We start from the raw sequence: 14,673 nt of genomic DNA on the forward strand, positions 1-14,673 counted from the left end.
TGTGTGGTAAGGTCCTATGTCTCAGACTGATGCAGTGACTAAGGATGGAATCTCTCCTCTGAATACCTGTCTTGGGACTGGATGAGGGAAAACCGACTCAAGCTGAATCCGGGTAAGACGGAGGTACTTGCTATAGGGACCCTTAATCCGGGAATCGAGATATGTCCACCAGTTCTGGATGTGCTCACACTTTCCCAGAAAGACTGTGTTCACAGTCTGGGAGTACTCCTTGACTCGTCTCTCCAGATGACAGCTCAGATAGACGCTACAGTCAGGAGTGCCTGTTATCAGCTTCGGCTGATATGCCAGCTGCGACCCTTCCTGGAACTGGGTGACTTAGAAACAGTGGTACATGTGCTGGTCACCTATCGGCTTGACTTCTGTAATGCGCTCTACATGGGGCTATCCTTGTGCCAAGTTCGGAAATGTCAAGTGGTACAAAATATGGCAGCCAGATTGGTCACAGGCACCTCAAGAGCCGCCCATATTACACCTGTCTTAACATCTCTTCATTAGCTGCCTATTAGTTTCCGGGCAAGGTATAAGATGTTAGTTATTACTTTTAAAACCCTACATGGCCTGGGTCCAGGCTTCTTGCAGGAGCGCTTTCTTCTACATAATCCACCATGCACACTTAGGTCCTCTGGGAAGAATCTGCTACAACCTAAGAAGACCAGACTCTCTGCGGTGACCCAGAGGACCTTTTCATCTGTCGCTCCTAGGCTCTGGAACAACCTGCTGGACGAGATCTGCCATATTAGCACCTTAGAAGCCTTTAAAAAGGCTGTTAAAACGGATCTCTTCTGGTAGGCCTTTCCAGATTAGCCTTTCTAGTTTACCCTCTCCTTACAGATATTACTGATATTATTGATATTATCATCTCCACTTCTTTCCCCAGTGAAAAACATCCCTTTCTCCCCACAAACCAAAACAGAATCTGGATCTCATTTTCTATTTTTCCCAACCTTTAACAAGGATCCCCCTCTTTTAACACTTGTATTGTTTAATCTCTTTTTAATTGGTTTTTATTTTGGGTTTTTATGATTGAAGGGAGGGCCGGGCTATGCTATTTCTTTTTAACCATGATTGTAATTTTAACTGTTTGATGTCTTAATACCTGTTGTAATCCGCCTTGATTCCATATAAGGAAAAGGTGGAATAGAAATAAATATTATTAATAATCTGCTCTACAGTCTTTCCTGGTATTGATGTCAGACTAACTGTGCAATAATTGTTGGGATCCTCTTTTTTCCCCTTTGTTGAAGATGGGGACATTTGCTTTCCTTCAGTCTGCTGAGATTTCTCCTGTTCTCCAGGAGTTGTCAAAGATTATTGTCAATGGCTCTGAAATTACGCCTGCAAGTTCTTTCAACACCCTTGGATGTGGTTCATCTGGTCCCAGAGAGTTAAATTAATTTAGATTAACTAGGATTCCTGTACTACCTCTTCACTTATTCTGTGCTGAATTTCCCTATTCTGCCCTCTATTTGCCTCAGGTTGAGCACACTTTTCCTTTCATGAGAAGACTGAGGCAAAGAAAGTGTTGAGTAATTCTGCCTTTTTTCTGTCCCCTGTTAGCATCATCCCTGGATATATTTCAGAAGAAGCCTTCAAGTGGTTTCCAGAATGTCCAAAATATTTTTGCTTACTCATGGAATCCTAACAGACCAAGTTGTTTCATTTAACATGTCCCTATGGTTAGCTTTGGATAAAAAGTTCATTGAAACATGTTGAATTGCCCTTCTTTTTTGGGTGGTGTGTGTGTGTGCATGAACCTATTCCTATTCTTCCAGTGTAATTTTTTTTAAAAAAGTAATGGCCATTTAATTGGGGCATCATAGGGTGGTGTGGGGTGTGTGGGTCAGATGAGGTGACACCTAAATTTACCCAAAGGGATTTCTAAGTTTGAGGAGGGATTCAAACCCTGGTCTCCTGGAGTCCTAGTTCAACATTTCAAAGAGTGATGTTGCTGTGTGCCTTCAAATCATTTCTGACTTGCAGAACTTCTGACTCTAATAAAAATCTAATATGCAGTTTTCTCAGCAAGATTTGTTCTGAAGAGCTTTGCCTCGGCCTTCTTCTGAGGCTGAGAGTGTGACTTGCCCAAGGTTACCTAGTAGTTTTCCATGACTGAGCAGGGATTCACACTCTGGTCTCCAGAGCCATACTCCAATGTTCAAACCACCACACAAGGGGTAGGCAACCTATGGCCCACGGGCCGAATCTGGCCCGGCGAGGCCTTGGGACTGGCCCCAGCCCAGTCCTGCCACTGATTGCCGCCAGGGCCTTTGGCCTCTCGCACGAGGGGGCAAGGGGGGCCAATTGTCTATAGAAGCCTCAGAAACATGCATTTATATTAACATTTTTTTAAAAAATCAACAAATTTTTTTGTGTGTCCTCCATTTTTTTAAAAAAGTGTCCTCCATTTGAAAAATTTGTCCTACATTTGTCCCGGTTTATTTATTTATTTAATTTTTTTTTTTTAAAAAAAATTTAATTATTTATTTTTTTGCCTCTGGCCCCCCAGTTGTCTGAGGGACAGCAACCCGGCCCCAGCTCAAAAAAGTTGCCTGCCCCTGCACCACACCATGCAGGCTGTCACTCCAACCACTACACCACATCAGTTCACTGTAATTGGACAACTGCAACAGACAACTATTGCAGAGTAGGCAGGAAAATGCAATTCTAACCAATCTCAGCAACGTGATTTTTCCTACGTCGTCCCTAAATAAGGTGGCTAGTAAATATCCACTCCTGCGAGTGGCTGGATGGGTGAGTCCACAAGAAGCAGAATGTAAAGTGCTTAGAGTGTTGTTTCCATTTACATGACATTTTGACCTTCTGGGGAAGTTACATAAGAAAAAACAAATCCACTACATGTGTCCTCTTTGCCCTACAATGAAGTAACATAAGCACACATTTGTGGTCATTACAGACCATATTTATTTATTTCAAGGATTTATGTCCCACTTTTCTCCCACAATGGGATTCACGAAGGTACTGCATATTTTAAAGTTTTTTTGTGGGTTTTTCGGGCTATGTGGCCATGTTCTGTAAGAGTTTATTCCTGACATTTCACCAGCATCTGTGGCTGGCATCTTCAGAGAAATGAAGTTATTGCATATTGTGTGTCTGTGGGGTAGGTTATAGATTTCGTCCATGGCCATAAACATATGTGCATAAAACTCTTGCAACAAATCATGTATTTATTCACATCATTGTGAGTTTTATGAAGCAAAAAGATAGCATGATTGATCCATGATCTTCAGTCTGACTCCAACAGTGAGCAATTTTGGTTTAGGTTCCAAATGGGACAAATTCAGAAGGAAGTAACTGTTGTTGCAAGAAACACGTTAGCTTTCCTTCAATCTCAACCTCTGCAAGAATATAAGAGATTTTTAAAAAGTTAAGTTGGGCACATAAAGGCACAAGGGAAGTAATTCCTTCAAACATTGTGTGGACAGTAAGAGAGGAAGGTTCTGTGACTTCTTAAAGGCTAAAAGCCTAGCTTTATATAAACCCTTGTGATATAGTGACATGTAAGTATTTTTCAGCAATGGTCCTGATATAATGCCAGTTTGTTCACCTCTTGGTTTAATAGTCCTGATGAGGGCACAGTGTGCAATACATAAGGAAGTTATTGGAACAGTATGTTAACCTGATGATAGATTCTGGGTTCCTCAGCCTGGAGCAATACACATGAGGACATTATTATTTATTATTTATTTTGTTCATCTTTTCTCCTAGTAAGGCACTCAAATCAGCTTGTGTGTGTGTGTGTGTGCCTGTGTGCGTGTGTGCGCGTGCATGCCTTCCAGTCACCTATTGACTTACGGTACTGTGAATTTCACAGAGTTTTCATAGGTAAGGAATAGTCAGAGGTGGTTTTGCCAGTTCTAACATGTGGCCTACAGCAGCTGGCACTCATAGACAAAGTATCTTACTACAGATTAACAAACACATAGTTAAACATTCAAAGAGATGTGGTGGCTCAGTGGTTAAGATGCCAACTCTGACAACCACAAGGTCAACAGATTGGCAGTTTGAGACCCAAGCACCTCATGACGCAGTGAGCTCCCGTCACAGGCCCCAGCTTCTGCCAATTTAGCATTTTGAAAGCATGTAAAAGTGCAAGTAGATAAATAGGTATCACTCTGGTGGGAAGGCAACAGCCACATGTACAGGGAGTGGTCTTTGACAATGCTGGGTCTCCGACTTAGTAACAGAGATTATCTCTGCCCTCTACAGTTGGATATGACTAGAGACAATCATGTCAAAGGGGGAATCTTTACCTTTAGTGAAAATTCACAAAATGTACATGTTAAAGAGTGGCTCAAATATAAAAAAACAGAAAATTCTTCACCTGTCTATAGAAACAGCATAGAAAGGGCGCCAGTCTAACTGCTCTGGGAATGGAACTCCAGAGCCTGGAGGTAGCCACTGAGAAGGTCCTCTCCTTTCTCCCACCAGAACAAGGTGTGCCTTTGTGATGTGGGACTGAGAGGCATTCAGCCAGTTGAAGGAAACAGGTCACACTGAGGACTGAAGGCTGTTGGTGTGTATAGCACCATAGCTCTCTCATATTCAGTGTTGAGATCGAGATAGGACAAGGTCTCTCGTGTCTCTGAATAAAGGTAGGAAGCACACTCTCCCAGTTTTCTGAAGGAAGTAGCTTTTCCCTCCCCATGTGTGGGCAGGGTCAGCGTCCCTGGTTGCATCCTGGGCGGAGTTTCTTTTCCCCTCCTTGAGGCACGTGTGCCACAAACTTACTACACGGGTTGCAGTGAAAACAGTAACCTTTAATTTTAACAGAAGTCTCTCCCCCAGTCCACCAAACACACACGTCAACGGCCAACACAAACAACTTGCTGGTAGTTCCCTTCCCTCATGACCCAATAAGCCTACTGCAGGCCGGGGCTTCAAGGATTGTGCCCCTCTTCTGACGGCTGGGGACCCCTTTGATACTTCTTGAGGGGTTCAGTCTCTGCCTTTTTCGAGTCCACTGGCAGAGGGAGCACTTCCCACCGTTCCCCCTTAGGGTTCCACCCCTTGTCCTCTAGGTCCTGCAAGCCACGAGTGGCCCACTCTTCCGAGTCAGAGAAAGGTAATTCCCCTTCCTCTCTTGGGTTCCGAAGCTGTACCTCTTCGTGTGGCCCTCGTCTCTGGCTCTGTCCTCGTCGCCTCAATGACACGGGGGTCCCGTTCCAGCCTGGACTTCTCTGCACCTGTCCTTTCCCTTCCTCGGCCACAACTTCACGCCCAGCTCTTCCGCGTCCAGTCCTCCTCGCACGCCTTGGCCCTGTCTCCTTTATCTACTCCGGGGTTCCCTCCTCCCCCTTTTCCAACTCCGTCCCCACAGTCTCCTCCTCCCCTCTCTCAATCTCTCCCACCTGGGGCTCCTTAGCCTCCTCATCCCTCCCTGCAGCAGTAGCCTCACTACACCATGTCATTGGCAAAAACAGCATGCCATTTTGCTTTTGCACTGGTGTCAAGGCAGCACTTCCCGGATTCACTCTCTTGGTTGTTTCTTTTCCTCACCTGCCTACTTCTACATAGCAAGGGAATTTCCAGTGCCTTCTTGGCCTGAGTAGTGATGATGATGATGATGATGATGATGATGATGATACCACAATTGGCTGGTGACATGTATCTTCCCCTAATTTATGCTATATAATGTTTAAGCCTATTGGTACAGTTTTGATGGCCTACACCTACCATGGAATAAGAAGACTGAATACAGAAGTGAGATGGGTTATACTGGGTCCCACTATGGGAGAAAGGTGGGATAAAAATAAAATAAAATAAAATATGGGACATGTCATTGACCTAAAATCTATTTATGATGTAAGGCTGATTCAAGTTGCACAAGGAGTGAAAACAAAAACACAAACCAGTGTGAAACTTGTTTGGTGGCAGAGAAGATTGACGTGCCTTGATTGATGTGATTTTTGAAATGGCAATGCACATGCAGCTTGACCAGTTTGCATAATGAGGACAAAATTGATGTTAGTGTCAGCTTTTCCCGGAAGGAACGAGGAAGGTTAAAGAGCCTGAGAATGAATGAACAAATGTACCAGGACATTGTTGAGTTGTCTTGTTTGTGGGACAGGTGAAGGTGAAACACTCAGGCCTGTGTATTTGTGTTGACTGCATAATAAGTATGAATGGCTTATAAAATCATAAGGTCATAGAATCATAGAGCTGAAAGGACTGAGAGACCAATCTAGTCCGGTCTGTGACATGGAGAAGTCCACTGGTGAACTACCCCAAGAGGTGTGAATCTCTGTTTAAAAACACTTAATCTCTGTTTAAAAACCTCTATTAAAGGAGTCCACCACTGCCTGAGGCAATCTATTCCAGTGGGAAACAGATCTTATGAAGTTCTTCCGAATGTTTAGCCAGAATCTCTTTCCTTCTGCTTTGAATTGATGCCTTACCGTCTTGGCAGCAGATAACCAGCTTGCTCCATCTTCCACCTCAGAGCCCATCAGCTATTTAAAGATGGCTATCACATCAGCTGCAGGGCCTAAATACAGGAAGGCTCCACTTATTTGAGGTGTTAAGGACCAGAGGACTGGCAGAAAGTGGAACTGGTTGAAAATTGGCACCCAAAATTTTTTAGATTGCAAATGCATTCTGGATACAGGAAACATAAATGTTACACTAGCTATCACTTTTGAATGCATGCAAATGCTAAATTAATACACCACACACACACACACACACACGTGCATGAACAGTCCCAAGCGAACTTTGTAGGCAAAAAGAACTGCCAAAAGAGTAGAATCCCTGTCAAATTAATGGAACTTGTCTGTAATTTGCAAGCATGAAAAGAGAAGTCATTTGAAATTAAGTTGGCTAAAGGCACCAGATCCCATCTGATCTTGAAAACTAAGCAGGATCAACCCTAATTAGTACTTGAATGGGGGATTGCCAATGAATATCAGATCCTATACCTGAAGGAAGGAACTGGCAAAACCACCTTGGAATATTCCTTGCTAAGAAAACCCTACGATTTCATGGGATCCCCAGAAGGTGACTTGAAGGCACATATCACATTACATCTCAATCTTCTCTTTTACAGCTGAACATACCTGCCATCCTCAACCATTCCTTATAGACTAGGTTCCCAGAACTTTTATCATTTTGATTGCCTTCTTCTGAACATGTTCTTGTTTGTGTCCATCATCATTCGTTTGATTCTGTAGATTAGAAGGGAGACAATGAGGTTTAAGTGAAACAACAGATTGTGAGAAAGATGGATCCAGCACAAACAATGGTACTGCCCAAGGCTAAGAACAAGATAGTGTCCTTTCCTGTTTCATGTATAAAAGCCATGGATTAGCAGATGAACCTTTACTTCAATATTGACAATGAAGAAGCACCTTCTAGAGCACCCAAAGGCAATGAACTAGGGATTTTATCATATGGGGAAATCCCATGTAGAAATGGGGGTTTAAATCAGAAAAAACCTGCAAAAGTGGGATGATTATCACATGACGTCGTTGTTAAAGTGGTGTTAACCCAAATGGAAGGTAGACGGAAAATAGACAAAAGCAGCTTCTTTTGACTTTTGAAAATCCCCAAAGTAAAAAGGAGTGGTTTTTGTCTACTTTCCATTTGGGGTAACACCACTTTAACAATGACGTGTGTGAAAACCAACCCGCTTTTGTGTTTCCCCCCAGCTTTTAAATCCCGTTTTTGCATGGGATTTTCTCAGTGTGATAAACTCCTAAGTTAATAGGCTGTATAGCAGGCCATATGGGATACAGGTCTCTTCCCTAAATGCTTGCTGCCATTTCCCAGTGATCACCTCAAATGGAAGGTACACTTTGGAGATACATAGAGCAACCCATGCAAAGGGTCAGCCTTACCATGAAGAAAATCAAAGTACTGTTTTCTTAGTAATATCTGTGACAGGAGGCACAAGCTCACAGTCACCACAGATGAAGTCATTTCACTTTATCCTCACAACAACCTTGTCAAAAAAGAAAAGAAGAGTGTAGAAAAGACAGATAACTAAGCAAATTCTTATGCAAAGAAATCTTGTAGCAACTTTGAGACTAACTGAAAGAAAGAAGTTGGCAGCATGAGCTTTCATAGACTTAAATCTACTTCCTCAGATGCATTTGGCCTGAGGAAGTAGACTTAAGTCTATGGAGTTTATCACAGGAGACAGATACCATGCAGAAACAGGATTTAAATTGAACCCCCCCCCCCGCCCCCCCCCAACAAAAGTGGGTAGTTTTTCAGGCAACATTCGGGGTTAACCCAAACAGAAAGTAGAAAAAAAACTGCTCCTTTTTTCTTTTGGAAAATCCCAAAAGCAAAAAGGGGGCAGGATTTGTCTACTTTCTGTTTGGGATAATCTCACATTAACCCCGTCGAGTGTGAAAAACTACCTGCTTTTGTGTCCCCCCCCCCCGCCCCCGGTTTTTAAATCCCATTTCTGCATGGGATTTTTGCAGTTTGCTCCCATGTGATAAAATCCTATGAAAGCTCATGCTGCCAACTTCTTTCTTTCATTTAGTCTCAAAGGTGCTACAAGATCTCTTTACATACTGATTTTACAGGATAACATGGCTATATCTTTGAATTCTAAACAAATTCTTGTTTGTCTAGATGCCCTTGAGCACTGTTTTCAAGGACAAGAGGTTTCTGGGCCACCAAAGAAGAAGACAACATCTTTCAGGGGCATCCTAAAAACTGTGGACTTGCCAGCCTGGGGGCTGAGTTGGGGCATAGCGTCCTCATGATGCATGCCCTGACTCTGTCCCCATGGCGCTGTGATGACGCTTGCTGTTGCACATGACATGCGGCATCATGGCACTCCTCTGGCACTGCATATGAATGATACAGCACAGAAGGAGCACCGTAAAGCAGCGGCACCACAGCTATCACACCTGTAAAAGGAGTGGCTGCAGGCTGCCTCTTAGGGACAGTCTGCACAGCCCCTCAGTTAGTTCAGGTGAGATGCAGGCATCATGCATACACACCTGATAGAGCCAGCAACTCAGTATATGTGGCTTTGGGGAAGGGTTGGGGCAGTACAGTGACACAGATGCAATGGGATAGTACTAATGCAATGGGTCCTTCAGGGGTTAGGATGACCAGATGTCATAACCACAAAGGAGGACAAGGCACTGTAAAATGTAGGACATTCAAGAAAAATGGACATTACAAAACAAAAACTAAGAACACTAATATAAATTCTTACATTTAGTCATGCTTAAAATGAAGGACATTTTGGATTTCTCCTCAACAGAAGTTTGAAATGTAGGACATGTCCTGGGAAAGGAGGACATCTCATCATCCTGTCTAGAATGGGCTCAGCTATAGAGCCTACTTGGTCTGTTGGCCTTACTTCATGATATTCTGAGGATTAATTTTGCCCAGGGACAGTCCCAGTTCCTAAACAGGTGTATGACTTGGGCTACATTGTAGTAGTAGTTAATATAGTGCTATTAGTAATTATTATGTGGAGCAATTATATTTTGGGTAACCACTTGCTTCAGGCTACTTGCTTCAGGCTAAGGGAAGTTAAGAATGCATTGATGAAAGGGGTGGAATTTTTTTGTTACCACATCACCAAATAGTATTTCAAAAGTCTGGGCTTTACAGAGCTGATAGGAGTCACCTCTCTGAGGAGGGCAATCTTTGGCCCTTATCAGACGGGGGTCCTGCCGCGTGGAACTGGGGCTTTTGCGTACTGGGCGATTCGAATTCGCGTGATAACGTGAATGAACTTTCATACCTGGGTTCGAATTGCCCAATCTGCATTTGCGCGAAGTGCACCCCTTCTACGGGGCTTCCGAACTGAGTGCGTACTGGCTCCTCTTTTTGGCGCGTGTTGGCGGGTGCACTTAATAAGTGCATTGGCGATATCCGGATTGGGGCTCTGTTCGATCTCAGTGCAAATGGGTCTGGTGTGAATTCCCAGTCCTGAACTCCGTCGCAAGACCCCCAGATTCCAACTCTCCCATGATGCCCTGTTGCAATTTGCCCCACTTTTCCTTCCGGTGGGTCTTTCCTCTTGCCGGTTCCAGGGAAGCTGGGGGGGGGGGGGGAGGAGCGCTCTTGGCGCAGGGGGAAGGTAAGCTTGCACTCCTTCCAGGGGTTTGTCTGCAAAGTGGGTTTTAAATTTACCCGCTTGTGACCGGGGGGGGGGGGGTTCTTCCAATGTTCTTTCTGCTCCTCTCCTTCTGCCTGCCTGGCTTCTCCCAGAGGGGCCCATCTGCACCTCTCCTTCTGCCTGCCACCAGTCCCATCATCCACTGCCTCCCCCAGGGGCCCATCTGAACCTCTCCTTCTGCCTGCCACCGATCCCATCATCCACTGGCTTCTCCCAGGGGGACACATCTGCACCTCTCCTTCTGCCTGCCACCAGTCCCATCATCCACTTCCTTCTCCCAAGGTGTCCATCTGCACCTCTCCTTCTGCCTGCCACCAGTCCCATCATCCACTGCCTCCCCCAGGGGCCCATCTGAACCTCTCCTTCAACCTGCCACCGATCCCATAATCCACTGCCTTCTCCCAAGGTGTCCATTTGCACCTCTCCTTCTGCCTGCCACCAGTCCCATCATCCCCTGCCTCCCCCAGGGGCCCATCTGAACCTCTCCTTCTACCTGCTACCGATCCAATCATCCACTGCCTTCTCCCAGGGGGGCCCATCTGCACCTCTTCTTCTGCCTGCCACCGATCCCATCATCCACTGCCTTCTCCCAAGGTGTCCATCTGCACCTCTCCTTCTACCTGCCACCGATCCCATCATCCACTGCCTTCTCCCAGGGGGGGCCCATCTGCACCTCTCCTTCTACCTGCCACCGATCCCATCATCCACTGCCTTCTCCCAGGGGAGCCCATCTGCACCTCTTCTTCTGCCTGCCACCGATCCCATCATCCACTGCCTTCTCCCAAGGTGTCCATCTGCACCTCTTCTTCTACCTGCCACCGATCCCATCATCCACTGCCTTCTCCCAGGGGGGCCCATCTGCACCTCTCCTTCTGCCCGCCACCAATTCCATCATCCACTGCCTTCTCCCAGGGTGTCCATCTGCACCTCTCCTTCTACCTGCCACCAATCCCACCATCCACTGCCTTCCCCCAGGGGCCCTTCTACACCTCTCCTTCTGCCTGCCACCGATCCCATCATCCACTGCCTTCTCCTAGGCCCCCTATCTGCCCCCCTAATTTGACCTGCAACCCTCCCAGAGAAAGCCCTTGGACAAGTCACACTCTCTCAGCCTCATAGGATTGAAATGGTGAACCCCATGTGAACAATCCTCCCATAGCTAGCATGTGCATATATATGATCGCTCCTAGCTATAGTTATCTACCTGCCTGTAGACCTTCCTGTACATGTATGAGTGTTTCTGGGTATGATATCAAGTAATATTTCTTTGTTTGCCTTTCTTTTCTGATCCTGCAGCACGCTGGGGATGACATTTCTGGACACTGCAGCATCTGAAGTTGGGACCCCCACTTTTTGCTGGACTTGCTTGGGGGAATACCAGGCCCTGTCTTTCCTCGGTGTGTTCTTCCGAACTTCCCCGGCACCAACTTGTACAAAAGCCCAGGAGACAAGCAATCATTAAATAAAAGATTTTAATTATGATTTTTGGTCTATCTATTTACTAAACTGCCGGATATATATGCATACATATATAAATGTATATATACACCACCAGACACAGAGCATATGTGATTTCATATGTGTGAATATATATAAATATATATATATATACACAGACATGGACACATATATACATAGACAAATATATACATACACATTCAGAAATGCACACACACACCTACAGCAAATTACGTTGTACGCACACTCTCTCACACACACACGGATCCCAACAGATCCAGGGAATAAGTAGGTGTGTGTGTGCGTTTATAAATATATAAATATCTCTATCTCTATCTATCTATCTATCTATCTATCTATCTATACACGCACACACAGAGAACATGTAGTAACAAAATTATAGACATACATATGCATACATATATATATGCAAACCCACAGAGCACATGAAACTACATATATATGCATATGCATATGTATGTGTGTGTATACTGACACGCAAACAGCCAACATGTACATATATATGTGCGCATATATAAATACATACAAACACGCCCACACACAGAGCATATGTACTTCTATGTGTGTGTATAATTTTCATATGTGTGTATACACACACACTCTTACACACAGACACTCACACACCTAGAGCTAATGTAATCATATATATCTCCATATATATGTGTGTGTGTGTATACACACACACACACACACACACACACAGACCCACACAGATCCAGGGAATATGTAGCTCTGTGTGTGTGTTTTTATACACACACACACACACACACACACACACACACACATGCACACCAACACACACAGAGAAAATTTAGTTACAATATTATATACATACATATACATGCCAAGGCACGCACAGAGCATGTGAAATCATCCATGTGCATATATATATATATATATACACACACACACACACACACACAGAGCATATGCTATTTTATAGGTGTATCTACCTATGTATCAATATATATATTAAGATATATATATATATATACACACACCGCACAAATGCAACTATTTGTGTGCATATATACCCACACACAGAGCATATGTAATAATATGTATGTGTGTGTGTGTTTATATATATATATATACACACACACACCTAGAGCAAAACATTATATATATATATATATATATATATATATATATATTTCCATGCCTATGTTCATATACATACACACACTCACACATCGGGCATTGCTAATTTGTTGCAAGGGAAGGTAATTGTTACATTAAAACCAAGCAGGAATGTAGAGAGGAAACAGTAACGGGCACGTTGTATCGCATTGTTAATGTGCATGAGCTTGCTCTCCAGCTGTTTACCAGGCTGTCAAGCCAGGCACGAAAAACAGGAAAAGGATGTGACCTCCCTTTTCACCCCGGAAGCGTTTAAGGTCGCAACCCATGCAGGGCACCACTGAGCATGTGCAAGGCGGCCGATACGAATCGGCCAATCCGCATGTTAAGGTCCGGTTTGGAAAAACATTCTGCACTGATTGCACTTCGCGTGAATGAGGATTGGGCAATTCGAATCCTGCCAATGCGGAAGGACTCCCAGGTATGAAAGTACATTCGCGTTATCACGCGAATTCGAATCGCCCAGTATGGAAGAGCCCCAGTTCCATGTGGCAGAGACCCTGTCTGATAAACGCCTTTGTTTTGGGGCAATTTACAGTGGGAGATAAGAGCCCTGTTGGCTGGTCTGATGGGGGAAGCAGACATGTACTGTCCATAGCAAGTAGTGGGGGAGAAAAGATTACAGTATCCATTTTGAAGAGATGGCCTCTGGAACTCCATCTTTAGGTTGTGGGACCAGGGGGGGTCATGAAGGAGAGTAATCTTAGGGCTGGCCCAGGGATGTGGGGAGGGATTCCCTGTGTTTGCCTTCCATTAGGGCCAGCCATGGAGCAACACAGGTATTGGGTTCTCCTTGAGGTTCTGGTGTTCATCCAGGGGAAGCTGTGCAGGGAGGTCTGGTGGAGACATACTGGCTGACTTGTTCCTTCATCAGGTTACTCCCCTTTATTGCTTATCACAGAGTTAAATAATTTAATAGGCCAATATAGTGACAATTATTCAACCCATACTCTTGTTTATGGTTTCGTTATTCCCACCATGGATCAGCAAATCAAGCTGACACACTAAATCTAGAGGAAAGGGCTGGGAGTGAGATGTTGACATCCCTTGGACCTTATAAAGGAGAGTAACAGGAAAGTCTTGTTTGCACCAATATATATTTCAACATTTCTCTAACACTACAGCCCTATAAATAGAGGAAACATTCAGTTTCTATTCAGAGTCCCCATTAGTATTTGGAGAGATCTCAGGGAACGTGTCAGCCATGAAAATTCTTTACCTACTCTTTGCTGTGACTGTTCTTGTCTTCCATGTTGCTTCAGGTAAGCAGGAAAGTCAACTTGGATACCTTTAAATAAATACCTTACCTACCGTATGTATGAAAGAGGAAATTTAATTTTAAGCAGTTATGAGAAATTAGATCCTCCCTTCCTTGCTGCCTCCCTCCCTCTCTTCCTAGCAATTTTTATTCCATTCTTTAGCAGAAAAAATGTCCCAGAGCAATTTACAAAGATCAGTAATGAGCGAATCCTTGCATTCAGGCTCTGAACCTAATAGAGATGCTTATTGCATTGCATGTTAAACCAGCTTACCTCTAGCTGACTTAAATCTTAAATCGGTTGGCATCCTGATGTTATCAGATGGATATGGCCACCTAATCTGTTGCCTGGGTGCATTCTGGGTGCATCCCCAATTCCAGGAGGGCTCCTCCCGGCTCTTTTTGGATCTGGGAGTTTTCTGATTTAAGAAAATGGCCACCAGAGCCCTCCTGGAAGTGGGGATGGACTCAGGATGCACCCAGGCAGCAGATAGGTGGCCAAATCCATCTGATAACACCAGGATGCCAACCGATTTAAGATTTAAGCTGGCTAGAGGTAAACTGGTTTAACAAGCGTTGCGATAAGCTCCAGATTCCCATAGGGAAAAAGAATTGTAAGGAAAGGGGTGAAGGGGAAGCAAACAGAAGCACTTTAGTTATAAAG

At 44.4% G+C, this 14,673-nt stretch overlaps 1 long non-coding RNA gene across 1 annotated transcript in view; it reads left to right on the forward strand.

The window, feature by feature from the left end:
- Nucleotides 1-11,583, forward strand: part of LOC149310382 (uncharacterized) — a 23,165-nt gene extending 11,582 nt beyond the window's left edge. Inside the window, exon 3 of the long non-coding RNA XR_016281562.1 lies at nt 11,429-11,583. This is a non-coding gene — a long non-coding RNA (uncharacterized LOC149310382). The remainder of the gene's footprint in view (nt 1-11,428) is intronic.
- Nucleotides 11,584-14,673: the final 3,090 nt, after the last annotated feature.

This window comes from Sceloporus occidentalis, unplaced genomic scaffold (genome assembly GCF_023333645.1).
Source record: "Sceloporus occidentalis isolate IW3139 unplaced genomic scaffold, rSceOcc1.0.p SCAF_6, whole genome shotgun sequence".
In the NCBI taxonomy this organism is placed as follows: domain Eukaryota; kingdom Metazoa; phylum Chordata; class Lepidosauria; order Squamata; family Phrynosomatidae; genus Sceloporus; species Sceloporus occidentalis.